This window comes from Lagopus muta, chromosome Z, assembly GCF_023343835.1.
Source record: "Lagopus muta isolate bLagMut1 chromosome Z, bLagMut1 primary, whole genome shotgun sequence".
Taxonomy (NCBI): domain Eukaryota; kingdom Metazoa; phylum Chordata; class Aves; order Galliformes; family Phasianidae; genus Lagopus; species Lagopus muta.
This window is the reverse complement of record NC_064472.1, coordinates 40,377,731-40,394,409: the sequence shown is the minus strand read 5'-3', so window position 1 is coordinate 40,394,409 and position 16,679 is coordinate 40,377,731. Positions and strand designations below refer to the sequence as shown.

At 37.2% G+C, this 16,679-nt stretch overlaps 1 long non-coding RNA gene across 1 annotated transcript; it reads left to right on the top strand.

Moving 5' to 3' along the window:
• The first annotated feature begins 5,556 nt into the window (after positions 1-5,556).
• Positions 5,557-7,445, top strand: LOC125686652 (uncharacterized). Its single transcript, XR_007373861.1, has 3 exons — positions 5,557-6,914; positions 7,005-7,034; positions 7,147-7,445. It is a non-coding gene; the product is annotated as an uncharacterized LOC125686652 (long non-coding RNA).
• The last annotated feature ends 9,234 nt before the right edge of the window (positions 7,446-16,679 follow it).

Here is a 16,679-nt window from a genome sequence, read left to right as displayed (position 1 = left end):
ATGATTCTTGAGAACCACAGAGTCATGCAAAGCCCAGTGTCCTGATTAAAAAATTGTGCAACAGTGTAAAAGCAAGTTATTATTAAATTAGTGAGATGTCTTCCACTTTCTAAGATATGGTTTTGCCAAGACACTATGTGCATTAACACAATCATGTATGCACAGCCTGAGTACTATTTACACTGGCAACTCTGTTACTCTGAAAAGCTCTTCAGTTGCCACTCGAGGACGTGGCAAATGCTGGGTAGAGAAGATTCTTAAAAAGCAAGCAAGCAAGCAAGCAAACAAACAAACAAAAACATTGGAAATGCCTCCTATTTGAGTCTGAGCATAAGGAGACTTCATAAAATCAAGAGCATTTTCAAGGACATACAAAGTGATCTCAACACAGAGCTAGCTCAAGTGTTTATTAGAGGGCGTTCAGTTGGCATGGACAGCGAAGAACAAAGAGGCTGTTCACCTTTGAGTGGTAATTATTAGAACGTGGAGCAGTCTCCCAGCAAAAAAACAAAACAAAACAAAACCACTGGGAACACCAATACTTGGCGCATTTTAATCATATTAAATAAAGCACTAGAAACTCTACTACAGGGAATGGACTTCCACCTGCATGCTCTAACCCTCCTGTCTCCTGAAGTCATGATGTCCAATGTCCTGATTTCCAAGCCTGTGAGACCCATCACTTCTTTTTCAAATCATTTCTTTGACACATTAATACAGTGTTGGGTCTGACCAAAAGCTGAGATGTTTGACATTTTGTTAAACCCCGCAACTATGAGAATTCTCCTGCAATTAAAACTTTCATTTCTCTCCAGAATAATAGGGGAAAAAATCATGGGTAAATTCATATCTACTGCATTCCCTGTGCCATTTCTTGAATGCCTTCCCTGTAGAACAGACAAAATTTTATGTCCCAGAGCATCTCTTTCCCTTTTACTTTTTTGGTGTGCATTGACTCTGTTGGATTTCAGAAATTGTGAAACTGGGTGTACCTGGCTGGAAAATTGCTCAATGGGCTGCTGCTGGCAGATAATTGACTATTTGACATTTAAGCCGAATCTCAACACAAGATGGTCGATTCTTTTGAGGTTTTGCATGTAATTTGACTGCAGAGTGTGAGTGACAACATTGAGAAATGCAAAGTAATTGCTGAAATACAGCAGTTTTTTGACCCTTGCTTTAATGTAAACAAAACAACAAGAGTAGTATACCAGCTGCAAGCAAAAGGTTACTGCTGGAAGGTTCTTAATGGGTGCCCGCGGCGCTGGCATTAAGTCTGGCTGTGTTGAGCCTTCACAGTCATCTTTATTGACGGCGCCAGTACCTCTTTGTCTAGCAATAATGGCGCTAAACTCTGCTCATCACAGAAGATACGGTGAGACAAAAAGCCTGATTTAGCAATGAACTATCCTACTTTCATTCCATGTTAATCTCCCTAACTCAAGCAGAAGCAGTGACTTCTAACTGAAGGAAGAGAGGTGTGAATCTATCTCATCCCAAGGTGAAAATTTTCACTTAATAAAAATATATTATTTTACTGAAACAGGATATCAGACAACATTACAAACTATATTTGCTGAACTAAATTATGCTATAAACACTAAAAAGTACAAAAATGATGTGCTACCTGTCTCAATTATGTTTTTTTTATGGCAGTTGTCATCAGAGAATACTAACACTGTTTTGAAAAATGGTTTCCTAGACATGCAAGTAAAAGAGGGACCTTCTGTATGATGATGATCTTGTCAGAAGACTTTTTACTTTACCCTCAAAATGAAGGCGGTTTCTTGAACAAGCCTGTATCTGAAACTAGGAACAAATTTATTGCAAGATATCTGAAACGAGGGGCTGGCTATATGCCATTTAAAGACGTGCAAGCAAGGATAGACGTGAAATGCATGCCGTGGAGTAATCCTAGACTTTGCAAATCATTCTTCACCTAAAAGACCCTAGGTGCATGTTACCTCATTCTAGAGGGGTGTTCTGGGATCTTAGTGAGACACTTGTATTGGAAAAATATGAGGAAATGTTAGCCTTTTGGTTATATTTTCTGTGAAGCTGAAGAAATACCATGAGAATTATCCCCAGAAACATGGCAGTTGCCTAAGGCAGTGAGTTCTAGGCAGTCCTGAGGGCTCATGTTCGTGACTTTCAGTCATGCTGCTGAACTCAGGGTTACAAAAGTGACGCCAGTAGGGCCTATTCAAGAAGAACTGTGAGAAAGTGTCACAGGGATAATAAGAGTTTTTAACTGTATCCAGAGACCCAGAGGTCCCAGCTCTCACATTCAGAATGGGCATCAACACACCAGACTGTGGTGCCAAGTTATTTACCAAAGCAGTGAAGTTAAGTTCAGGGACAGGTGAGATACCTAGAATGAGTTCCTTTGCTGTACTCAGAATCATGGACTGCTTTTCTTTAAAGTTTGCTCCTCTTTGCAAATATAATTACTTTCTAAAAGCATCATTTTGTCCTGTGGGAATCAAATGTTGTTTCTGCAGTAGAATTGGATAATATTTTTTTTTATTTCATGATCTCTGCTGTCAGTTCTTTTTGGGAGTCTTTCTACTTAATTTGGGGAAGATCTCTGATAGTTTACATCACTTATCCTCTAGACGAACCTTGCCAGGAACGCATACTCTGTATACAGGTGTATATATGTATTTTGTCACACACACTGAGAGAATATCCTGCATGAGACTGATCAAACAAGATAACAAGTCATGGCCTTCCGGAGGAAGCGCCTGAAGAGACATCAGAAGGATGTCTCTCCCCCCCAATGTTCTTTGTTTAATGAAGACTCTGAAGAAAATCACCGTATCAATATGACAAGAAGAGCACTGAGACATCTTGGAAACAAGAGGATGGCTGCTGACTGACACCAAATAACACACGAATTAACAAATGTAAACTTTGATGAGACTGTGAACCTGGAGTACCCAGCCAATGGGGAAACAGGGCAGGGGATGGATAAAGGTTAAAATGGTGTAAAGACTCTCATGTTGTGTTCATAGGTGCTCCTGCTTGCAGGATGCCCACCATTGCAATTGCAAATAAAATTGCTTTTATCAGAGATACTGTCCTGACAAAAATTATTTGGACATTTCCAATGGTCCCATGAACTAAATGTCTACCTACAAACAAACACTTTACCATAACTTCTCCCAGGAGATAAATAAGTGCTGTGCTTTGCAGGATATAAAGCCACAGAATTGACATCTCTACACTTTATCACAGAAATTCTGACTACATTGACATAAGAAAATTTTCAGCCAACTTTGTAGGATTATAATTGAACTTGAGTCACTCAGAATCAGATACAAAATTTACTGAAGACACCGAGGTTCTCATACAAATTTCAGATGGATTGATAGACGCTATTTCTACAAGGGTTTCTCCAAAAGTAATACCTCTGACTTTGTTAAGCTGGCCCACAACATCAGAGGCAGATGCTGGTGGTATAGCAGTGGAGGTTGAACCTTCCCATCAATATTCCATTACATTTTGTCACCATGTGATAGATGGAAGCAGAGGGGTAGTCTGAAAAATGGTCTCTGACATGGAAGTGTGTATGAAACTAAGCACGCAGAAAGAAATGGAACCCATTCACCGATGCTTGCTGAATATTTATGGAGACTAAACAATGGATGTGAGCACAGTGAGGTGGGTGTTGCATTTTAGCTATGGCAACAGTGTCAGCGGTCACAATTGGAAATGTTTATGAGCCCAGTATGCAGCTCTTGTTCGCTGCTGATGACAGTGCACAGCTAATGGTGGTGACTATGCTGAAAAACAAATAGTGTTTTGTAGCTGAGAATTTGTTCTATCAGACAGTGTTACTGTGTTCTTTGTATCTGCTGTCATTTCCACGGAAATAAATAGGTGACATTACTTTCAGCTAAACTTCCATAAAGTTTTTGTTACTTCTGTGTTAACACACATCTAAAGTCTGAGAAAAGAGTACAATTTCTGATTCTCTGTTAAATGTTTTCTCCTTCTCTGTACCTCATTCCCCTTCAAATCTTTGGAAATCCCTTATGAGAATTCAAATCTTATTCAACAAAATGTGCTTTCTGAGACACTTTCGCATACACTGTGTGCTCCGTCACCCTGTGAAGATCAGACTTTGTAACAACAAATAAAAGTTCCCACAAGTGATGAGCAGATTTCTATTTTGAGAGAGCAAAATCATGGTAATTTTTATAACTATATCAAATGCTGCTTGCCTGTGTATTATGTGATTCTCCTTCCTGCATCAGATACCTGAAGTTTTGGCTCCTAGACTGGGAGGTGGCATCCTGCACAAAGCTGACATTAATTAAAAAGAAATCATGTACTATTGGTGTTCTTGAGATGAGGCAGTAGTATAGCACATTCTGGCCAACATCCAGTCTTACAAATGATATCACAAATTGCTTGGCAGAAATGAAAGCTCTCATCATTAAGGAAAAGTAAAAGAAAGCTATTGGGATTCCTGGTATGCTGTTTAAAAAAAAAAAAAAAAAAAAAAAGAGAGAGAAATAAGAATTCCTCAGTCCTCAGAGTTGGAAAGCAGATAAGCTACGTCAGTGCGTACCCAGTAGCAAAAAATTGAACTCAATGGATCGTGCCAGCATATGCTGAGATTTAGCAGCCATCACTACACCCTCAACAGAAATAGAAGAGATTCTGTGTGCCCCCTAAAGTACTAGCACTCCTCTCACATCACCAGTCTTCTGTAAAATGATATGTTCATTCATTTCCATTTGTGTTCATTTGATTCTTTTCCTCTGCATGTTTCCACATTTTGATTTAAAATGATAGTAATTTGGCGAATACTACTTACTGTTTCTTCTAAGCTAAGTATCATAGCTCAGACTCAGTTGCTTTTTTTTTTTTTTAACTCTGTCATTTTTTCTTCCCAGCAGGACTAATGTGTGTGACAAATCTTTCTGACTCTGTGATTCCCAGAAGAACTGAAAAATAGAAACATTGGTTACTACAACTTATGTTTGGAAGCTGCTGTATGGCCCAGCCCAAAAGCTCTCCTTTTCCCAGCTAGATTCATCAGCAGTGCAAAATAATAGATAGTCACTGAACACTGCTTATTATGGCCAAACAAGAAGGGAAGAGAGGAAGAGAAAAAGGAAGAGAGAGAGAAAGAGAGAAAGACAGTGAGAAAGAGAAAAAGGGGGGGGGGGGGGCAGAAAGAGAGAGAGAGAAAGAGAGAGAGAAAGAGGAAGGAGAAGGGGAAGGGGAAGGGGAAAGGAAGGGGAAAGGGAAGGGGAAAGGGAAGGGCAAGGGGAAAGGGGGAGGGGGAAGGGAGGGGTGGGGAGGGGTGGGGAGGGGTGGGGAGAGAAGGGAAGGGAAGGGAAGGGAAGGGAAGGGAAGGGAAGGGAAGGGAAGGGAAGGGAAGGGAAGGGAAGGGAAGGGAAGGGAAGGGAAGGGAAGGGAAGGGAAGGGAAGGGAAGGGAAGGGAAGGGAAGGGAAGGGAAGGGAAGGGAAGGGAAGGGAAGGGAAGGGAAGGGAAGGGAAGGGAAGGGAAGGGAAGAATGGAGGGAAGAATGGAGGAAAAAAGGAAGGCAGGTGGGAAGGAAGGAAAACACAAAAAAGAAAGCGTGTGAATTTCTGTGAGCAATCATGTTCCACTGCAATAGTCAAAAGTACTATTCTCTGCTATACTTTGCCTTTTTTTTAAGTCACCCTATATTCTGATTGGGATTGAGATTCTAACATCTCAGTGGAATAAACTTATTTATTTGTTGTTAGGGGACACGTGTACTAAATCAGCAGTACTCATTAAACCACTGGCCCATGTGTATCAGTTTCCTGGATCTAAATTTTGTACACACAGAGAAAAAATTGATTGCCAAAATGCAGAATATTTACCTGCCTTTCTCTAATTAGTTGTTACATTAACATGTGAGCTCTGATGTAACCTTGTATATATAATTATGGGATGGTCACAGGTGCATAAATTAACTTTTTTCAATGGAATAGTAAAGGATGATTGATACTTCTGTATTACGGATTGATTGAGATACTTTCAGTCACACACATGTCTATATTCCCCTATGGTGCATCCCCATAAAGGAATATTAGACTCCTTCAGTCACCAGATCTTCTGTGAGTATGTGTACTCCAGAAGCTGGAGGGAACCCACTGTGCCCTCTGGACTAGACGTTTGGGTGTCCTTAAAGGAAACCCAGGACACAGCATATCCAGAAGGTCCCAGGCCTGGGCAGCTAGGATCCTCCAGATTCAGCTACAAGATATGTAGTGATGGTTAATATTTTCTCCCAGATGCCATCAGTAGAGGTGGTGCATTCCTCCAAGCCTACAACACTGGAACTCTGTCACCTTGAGGTAGCCTGCAGTTCAGGGTTACCAGTCAAGGAGAATGAGCTGCAAGGAAGGAGGGCAATATCAGAAATTCCCAGCAGAGAATTGTATACTCTAGGCTGTAAATTTCTTCTGTTTCTCAAAGGAGGAAAAGAGAAGTTGCATAACATTTTATTAGACACTTTAGAAAATCATTACTACATATTTGAAAGGAAAGCAGCATATGGAATTGTCATAAACTATAATGTATATCTGGCACTTAAAACATTTTAAGGGATTTATATTTTCAAAAAGGGCTTTGATTCTGTGGTCACATAAGTGACCCAAAGTTACTGTTCTGCCAAGCCAAATTCTTTTCACTTATGGGATTTAACAGATAAAGTTAAAACAGTGGAAAAGAAAATAATTAATAGCACGTTTTAGTCATGCTTTAAACCAAAAATAGCTTTTTCTTTTTTAACTGCATAACTATAGCATAGAATAAGAGAACTAAAATCCAAAATCACGCTGTATGATAATACCCTTTCCACTTGCACATTTCAGTCACAGTCCAGTGATGAGTTCCATCAAGAAAGCCTGGAGATCTTAAACAGGTGAATATCTGATATTTTTAACAGTTATTTGCTTTTGTTTTGGTTTGGTTTTTTTTTTTTTTCCCAATGATTCATTACTGTTTTCTGCAGGGAGAAATGGAAGACAGAATTTCAAGCCCTGTAAGTTACTTTCTTCTCCTCCCTTTTCTTTCAATTTTCCTCTGTAGTTTTTATATTTTGTGTGTGTGTGTTTAACTGCAGATTTATACATTTCCACTTTTTATTTGGCCAGTATCTTTCAACTGCATGAAAAGTTGATCGCTGTTTCTTGGAAACCTCTAGAAGATCATTGGCCTGGCATTCAGAGCACTTAGGGAAGAGTTGTCACCAAAAATACAAAGCAGATACATCTATGACATCCAGTAAAATATTTAAACGGAAGTGTGAAAAGGTACTAACTTATTTCTACATAAGATCTAGATAGTACAACAAAGTCCATGCTCTGTAACATTTTTATTCTTGTTAAAAATTTAAAAGGCAAGCTTCTAATGTCTGAGCACTAAGTTAAGTTGTAGTCAGTCTGTAAAACAATAGGAGAGATGCTATTAAAACTATATTAATAATAAATCAGATGCTTTATAAAAAGCTTAGTGTCAGGGCAAACTCAGCCCACTTTGCTTTCCATACAGCAGGACTGGCTGAGAGTTGCTGTGATTCATGCAGATTGAAAAGTGGAACTTTGGGTTAAAGATTCTAACTTTTCTTTTTTCAAGACCACAGATCTACACTTAATCCAGTCAGTGTCTAGAGCCAGTAGAAGTACTTAGAAACACCTACGGTATCATTTTTCCTGAAAGTTTTCATAGTTTATGTAAAGTCTCTCTATCAAAATATAGCACAACTTTATGAAAACCCTACTCTAGATTTGAATAGAACACGGTAGGTAGCTCCTTCCATGTCTCCAATGCCTGTATTGCATTTTTTGTAACACCTTGTCTTGACAGTGCCACACACACAAGTATCCCCTCAAGAACAGGTCCACACTGGTATAGATGCACTGTTCGCACCTTCATATCCATTCTAGACAAAAGGATCTACATCAGTGAAGTATGTCTGTTTGTACAGCTGAAGCAGACACCTAGCCTTTAAAGACAATTAATTTAGATCTCATGGTAACCGTCTTTGTAACTACAAATGGCTCCCTGCTTTGTTCAGATTTTAACAGGTCTATTTTCTCTGTCTGCTGTTGCCAGTAATACAGGCTTATCAAGCACAAGTACAGGACAGCTGTGCTCAAATACTTGTATATCTTGTTCCAAATGGAGGAAAAATCTGTCTTTGTCAGTTACAGGAAATAAAACCCAAATGTCAGTACTTCCCTTTCTAAAAGAGGCTAGATATTTCCCAGTCATGGAGAGCTAAGCTACCCGTTGAGCTAAAGGGATTCTACTTATAAAGTTATGGATGCAAGAATGCATCAAATAAACCTGGGGCCGATACAATCAAATGTTCTTCAGGCAGTTCTTAAGACTAAGATTCAGTGAAATTACTTGTCATGTTTGTAGCAACACACTGCCTCAGGCCTTTGCAAGTGCAGAATACACCATGCATTAACAAACATGGATTTATATCCTGCCTTTCTTGTAATAGTTTCAAAGAGTACTAGCACATAGGTCTAAAGATCTTGGACAGCCTCCATCTGACTCTGGATGGCTTCTGTTTTACAATGAAAGTATTCTTTAATACTGAGATTAGAAGCCAGTCATAAATTGATTCTTATACTAGTTTCACCTGATATCATGCTTGCAGCTGAGGCATGATTTAAACGACGATAAATTTTGGATGGATAAAGGGGCAGATGCTTTGCCAAGCACCTGCTGTCTCAGGAATTGCCACATACTTCGCTGTACAATCTTATTATTCCACTGTATAAGCCATTCTGGACTGGAGAGAGAGAGGAAAAATCAAGAGAAATGGAAAAGAAAATGAAAAAGATGGGAAGAAAAAAAGAAAAAGAAAGAGTCTGCACTCCATAATCCTTAAATTACTGGACTTAAATTAGAAAACCAGAAAGAGTCAAAAGCTCTTAAAAAGAGTTTATAACAATTTATGGATTACACTGATGTACAATAAACTTCCTCTCTAGGGAAACTAAACTTTCTATTAGTTTCATATGTGCAGTTTGTCCCCATTATCATCTATGGCCTCTACTTCTCCTTGGAGATTCTTTGGCTTTACTCAGAAGACTTTTTCTTGAAGTCTGTATTTTATTAGATCCCCCACTCTAAAGAGAACAACAGGCTCTGGTGAAGGCACCATCCCTGCAATATATTTTAGACCTGCTTGATTTACAGGCTGATGACAGCTGGTAGTGCCAGCTCAGGATGCTAGTCCTGGGGACTTCAATGTGTGGAACATCAAAACTGTCACTGGATCTGAAGACAGGGTGAACTGCTGCTCAGAGATACATAAATATTTTGGGATTCAGATAATTATAAAATCACACTTTGAAAAAGAGAGTGAGAGGATTTCCTTTTTCAGTCTTGGAACGTTACAGAAACATGGTACAATATACTTATTCAACCTCACAGAACTAGGTAAGTGCAATGGAGTTAAACACAGCTTATGTTTCATTGTTAAGAATTGTATTCTTGCCATTTGTAATATGTCAAGAAAATCTGGGAAGCATAAGGCACTCTCTTCCTTGGGTCAACCTCTAGATCTGAATGCCAAATGCTCACGTATGGCGATAGGATAAGCACTTTCTTTACTAGTGGGATATCCAAACAAGTATGTTCCCTCCTTACTTAGGGCCTCCTTCTCATCACCTCTTTCATCCCTTTGAGTTCACTGAGAAACTTTATAGCAGCTACTGTTAGTAGCTGAGCTCAGGTTTATTAGACCTACAGAAAGGAAGACACTGTTTCTTGAGAACTTACCCAGGACAGTTGTCACTTAGTTTGAGGACTTCAGGACATAGAGTTGTCATAAGTCACCTTCCAGAAGTACATTTATGGAGGGAAAAAAGAGAAGTGAGGATTTTTCTGCTAACATTTTTTATCCAGCAAAATGAAAAATAAAAATGAGAGTGGTCTTCTCCAGAATTGCATTACATGCTTCTATTTATACAAGGATTGGAGACGTTATTTGCAGTTTATGGCTGTAAAAATTTCCAGAAGAGTTTTTAGAACATAAGAATGCAGTAGTAATTAAAAATAAAAAGTTTTACAATTAAAACAAGCTAAAAAATTATTCAAATTGAAGAAAAGTACAGACTTTGTTTATGCATGAAAGATGGGGAAAATATTTATAAATATGTGATAGCAAATGTGAATGCAATTACGGTTAGATTACATAAACGCAAACTCAAGAATGGGAAATTCAAGTTTTCCAAAGCTGAGTAAATAAGTGAGCATAGTTGAATATTTCCTTCCATGCACACTGTATGAACAACACTGTATGAAGAATATCTAAAGTCAATGATGAAAATAGCCTTTGGTGTTTCTAGGTAATGGTCTACATTTAGGGCTATAAAAAATATTCCAGTGTTGTTGTTACAAAGTATTCATGAGCTAATTAATCTTAATTATTATGAAATATAAAACAGTAAAAAAATATTTTTATAAGAAGCTTTTTAATAGTTGTTGTTTTTTTCTTTAAGTATATGCAAGTAACCCAGAGACCTACTCTCTTCTCATTTGCTTTATTCTTGAGTTTGCTGTTAAATCCAAGGTAAACAGAGATCTCAAAAGCAATGGGACAACATAAAATTAACAGTTCCTTAATCACTCCAAGCAACAAGATGCTGTAGAATTTTAAGTGTAAGAGTACTCACTCTCTCTGCTGAGTGAATGGATTATTTTATTTAACATTTTAATTCAGCCCAGTACCCCAAGCACAAAATAACTTGGATTTTATTATACACTCACATAAATAATACAATACATTTAATGATCCACAAACTTTAGAACACCATATTGAAAACTGTCTAATACAATAGAAAATACTATGCACTGTTTAAATTAGTAATTAATTTAGTAAGAAACATTAAGAAAATCAAATATCTATAAAGTTAATAAATAAGTCACTTTAGCAATGAATTTACCTAACATGCCAAATTTATCACAAGAGATGCATGGCTCATTGATATCAGAAGGAAAGAAAGGAATCTGGAATAATAAAAAAGAAATTATTGTAATAATTTTGCAATTTTTCAATAAAAATACAAAATACTGTAATAAGAAAGTTTGACTTAATAATTATTTTGCCATTATACTAAAATAGCATCTCAAACGTTAAAATTTAACAAGAAAACACTAAAATCCTAATTAATCAGTCTCATGCATCTTATTTTCTCTAATTCTTCCCAAGCAATATATGTCTTTTATCTTTCCCAGAAAAAACAGTTTTAAAGAAAATATGATGCTAAACTATTGCCTCTAGATAGCCTTTATGTACAAAGCTATCCTCCAGTCTCTATGAGAATGGACACTTTTTATCATTTTGTTCCTAGAAAACGAAAGTCTGAAAAGAATGAGTGTGATATAATGAAATCTGTGACAAAAAGAGGATTGTATGTAGATGTACGTGTGAGCAGGATTTATTTGGACAAATGATTGTGACTAGGCCTGCTCTTGGATGTTCTCAGTGAGTATTTTCCTTGTATTTTGCCATAGGTCAGTATGCATATTGCTGGTTTAAGATCATCAATTCACGCACAGAACTCTCAGCTACACAGTAATGTTGCTTGCTCAGCTAAACACAGCGCTGCTCCTCCAATTTGCAGGTTCCAGAAACTAAATAATGTATATCTGAATTTCTAATGCATTCAAAATCCTCAAATCCTGCCTCTTGTATCTTTCCAATTGTTCTCTGATGGGTGTCCTTCTGTGGACAGTTTGCCAATCCATTTGAAGGGCTCTGGTCATCTTTTCATCTTCTAGTCAGGTCAGTGCAATGGCTTGCCAGAGAAAGAGCTCTGTGGAAAGGCTCCCAGGCAACACTCTATAACACGATGATTCTTTTATTCCTAATAAGCTTAAGTAAAAATTGCTGATGTGTTTTGCTCTGCAAATTTTCATTGCTTTGTCAAGAAACAATTTGGCACCTTCTGTAATTCTCTTTATTTTGATCCTGTAATATCTGATTACTTTGTAGTGACTTTGATACTCTTGCAAAATAGTCTCAGTTATAAATAAATCACCATGGATTTTTTTATTTATTATAAACCTACGGATGTCCAAACTTTTGTCTTGCCTGGATCACACTGAGTAAAGAGGAATTGTCTTGGGCTGTATATAAAATACATAATAAAGTTAGTGTATGTAGCTTACAAAAGTTTTGTTTTTGTTTTTGTTTTTATTTTTGTTTTTACATTTTTTATTAAAATATTAAAAAGGGAATAGCAGAAACATAAAGCTAGTGAAATATTTGACTTTGGTTTTCTGAAACTAATGCCTCAGGCTGGTTTGAAGGCAGTGGTTGCAATTTAAGATACTCATCAGAAGTTTTTAATGAAATATTACTTTTCCTGTGCTTCATCCTTGAAAACAGATGATCATAAATTCATGTACTGCCAAAAAGCAATTAAATGAATAAGTGAGGGATATTTCTCTGGTAAGAGAGGGCTTATAAAAGTCTGGTAGAGAGGCATAACCAAATTTTTCAGTTGAATATCTGATTGCAACTCTATGTATTCCACCTGAAAATGGAGAGGTTATGTATTTATGTCAACTGAAAATGGAGTCCAAAAACTACGTATTTCCTCCAGAAAACTTGAAACCTATTCTCAAATTGTTGTGTCAAAACAGAAGGCATGACTACATACTTTTTGCTGTTCACAGGACTGTGTTTAGCCACCATTAAAAATTGAATATAAATATTTGCAGTCACTTGAGTTAGCATCGTGCTGCGTCCTCCCTCTGCCCTGGAAGTCAGTGCCAATGTTCGAACCGGGCCGCCCAGTGGGGCGCAGCAGTCACCATAGCGCCATGGGGATGGGAGTGACAGGCTGGGCAGGGCCGCATGCAGCCTGTGGGTGTGGATTGGACAGGCCTGAGTTAAACCTTCCCTTTCTTTTATTTATTTTTCCCTTGTGGGCAAAAAAACCCTTGGCAGTTTTTGTGTAGTGTTACTGCATGTCTTAATCAAAGGCAATGTAGGAGACTAGAGTTGCCTCCTCCGCCCAAAAAGCAGGAAATACTGTGAGCCATGTAAGTGGTTAGTGCTGGGCTATTTAGTGACTGCGGTGCTTCTTGAAGTGACCTATGGTGCACCAAGTGCTTTATGAGTTTTGAAACAGCTTGCACTCTTCAGAAGATCACCATTAGCTGCGTTCTTTTTCTCAGTACTTTTTCCTAGTTTGGCCTAGTTATGTAAGATGGCTCAGTAACCTCTACTCAGGGACTAACAGTGTCACCAGGATTCCTACAGAGGAGCATGTTCCCTATGCCATGGCTTGTGTGGAATCATATCGCAAACATTAGCGGCTTACTTTTCAACTGTATGAATCAGATCAGCTGCCTTATTTGGGTAAGTTGTCAATACAGAGAAGTGCTGCTGTTTGGCACTAAGAGACTGTCTTCACAAGTCAAAAAGACCAGTGAACATTATTCTCTGTCTTTTGCTCTGTTCCTTGTTCTGCATATCAAAACTAACCATGCCTCTCTTGCAGTCTTCGGTGTCACATCAACAAACCTAATTAACCTCTATCTACTAACATACTCAGATATATTCAGTCTCAAATCTCAACTGAAGAGTTTGTTTCGTTCTAAGTTGGCTTCGAAGAGTACCTATACTAACACGTAACCTAAGCCTATGCCTAATGTTTAATTTCTCCACAGTTTTCTGGGTTTTTATAAACATCTTCAAAAATGATAACATTTGAAATGATAGGAAAGAAATTGTGGTGACACGTTCATGTCCGATCCATATGAAATTTAAGTTGTTTAATAATCTATCAATAGATTTTTCATTGTCTGTGAATGGTGGTTTTAAATATCACATTACTGACTGTTGTGCAGCAGCTAACTCTGGGACCAAACTGATTGCTATTGCATAATATCTTAAGGTGTTTCAAGTTCTCCAGCTGCAGAACCAAGGAAAAATGTGGTGATCAGATACACAGTGGGATGGCTACCTGCTGTTGCAACGTCACAGTTGCTAACATGGAGCACAATGACCAAGTGAATAATGCTAGAGAAAAAAAAAGGAGTCAATGGGGTTTTGTGAACTCTCGAGACTTGGACGTGAACGATTTTTTCAGAGATCTTTCAGAGATCTTTTTCTCCCTAATCCAAGAACTTCTATAACTTCCTGTTACTCTAGCAAGGAGCACAAAGTAAACTGTTACTTTCACACTTTTCACAATTTTGCTGACAATACCACTACTTCAAAACCACTTGATTCATCATTAAGCATTAAAAATCCTGATTTTTAAAAACACAGATGTCATATTTCCTAATATTATATTTGCTGTTACAGTACTTCAAAATTTGAATAAATAGATAAAAATGCAAAAGCAAAATCATATAATTTCCCATAAAATTATCATGACACAGAGACAGAGAAATTGTTTCTTCTGGTTCTGATATTCTGCAGTTGAAAAATATCTTTGTTTAAAATTATTCAGCTTTCTAACAACCCAAAGGAAATGATAGCCATACAGCCTTCAAGTGCTCTCATATATGTAAATTTTAAAATTTTTGAAATTTTCACATAAATTCAATACTTTTTCTCCTTAAAATACTAAATTAATACACAACAAGCTAGTTGTTCTCCTCCAGATACTTTTAGGGCTAGATCCACCTTCCTCTGTTTTGAAGAGATGTTTTACTATTTGCTTGATCAGGACTGAGAGCTCATGAATTACTGGGTTAGCAGATCTAATGGCCATACAAACTGACTGCAGATTTAGAGTTCTTCTAGACTCTCTCCTCGTGATTTAAATTCTATTTTACTTTTTAATTACCTCTTGATGAACTTAGTCTTACAGATTTTTTCTGAAGTACAGATAGTACTTTTCATTTGGAATTAAAATGCACAGGGACTAAACACCCCTATTTGCACTGTTTGAAAAGGCCAGAGGAAAACAAACTTTCAAATTATGTTTCCATTTTTAGATTAATGGAATGAATAGAGTAGATTGGCTTTATTATTTAAAATAAACCATTATTTTAGAGATACAAAGAAATTTGCCAAGATCATAATATTTTTCCATTAAAATAATTTGATTACAAATATTCTCATCATTAGCAACCTGGTTATATTCACATAAAGAGAGGTCCTGCAGCTTGTTACAGGTCCCTTAGTCATTGTTTTGTTGTTTGTGGTTTTTTTTTTTTGTTTGTTTGTTTATTTATATCTCGATGCATATTTGAAATTTCATTTAGTCCTTGCGTGTCATTTAGCTTGCCTGGGCCACATTATATGAAGAATTGTTTCAGGCCACATAAAAATAGATAATATTCTCAATATGCATAAATAACAAATATTTTATATATTTTTTAATTAAAACTTAAAAAAGAGATCAACAAAAATATATAACCAGTGGAATATTTGACCTTGCATTTCTGAAACCAGTGCATCAATATCTGCTTCAATGTAAGTGGTTGCAACTTAATTAGTTTTCAAGGGGCTCATTGAGGATTGTTCTAATTTTACTCTTCCTGTGCTTCATCCTTGAAAAAAATTGTTCAGAAATGTACGCACTGCCAAAAAATGGCAACATCAATGAGGTGTGATAGTGAAGTGAGGGATATTTTTCTATGTAAATACATGGCTTTATAAAAGATATAATCAAATTTGTTAAACTAGATCATTGTGGTCCCTTTCAATCCAGGCCACTCTATGATTCTATGACTATTATTGGTAATCACTGTGTTTTACTTGCCAAGTGACACAAGCATATGTAATGTGCAATATGCGTGGGTTTCAATTTGACGGTGTGATGAGTGAGTCGTCAGCACTGCACTGAGCCATCCACAGTGTTCTGTTGTCACCTACACGGTCCACCCTTGAGCTATGAGCAACGGATTAGTGAAAAATATCACTAAAAATCATATAACATTGTTAAAGGTTTGCAATCTTTTCGGGGCATATTAATAGCTGTTGAGGGCCACATGCGGCCTCCAGGCTGAGAGTTGGATATGTCTGCTTTAATCCATCACAAACATCATGAAGTGCCTTATACTTTTTAGTAAAGTATTTGACTAGAGAGGATACAAAATGATTTACACAATGGAGAAATACAGAACTAAAAGCATCCATGAGTTGGTTGCTCATGGTTACACATATAACTCATGTGTAGTTCTGAAAGCTGTTCTGGAATGAGAAATGACTTATTTATTTGAAACTTTAAATGAAAAACATTCCAGCTTGAATGTGAGCATTTCTGCAGCATAAGAATGCTTTGAAACTCCATAAATCACAGAGGTCATTAAGACAGAAGAAAGAACAAAGAAAAGCAAACAAAGAAACTAACTGAAGACTTGTTCTTCATCCTACTTGTTTGGAACTGCTTTCTATTTACTCTGCTTCTAAAACATATGGGCCAATACCTAACACAGGCCACACTGCTATACCTCCGTTCTCTTCAAAGTGTTAGTATAAATATTTATTTATATGCCACAAAGATGGTGTGCAGAGATCAGAAGCAGGTCAACTTTGGTATTCTGCTTTCTAATCAAGCTGATTGACTATTTTCACTGTGTGGCTTCATAACAAAGATATACTGCCTGTCCTTTAACTTAAAAAATACTGTTAAAATGTTGTCAAATTAAGTATTTTTGAAAAAGAAAATCTGATCGGTGGTTTTAATTCTCAGAT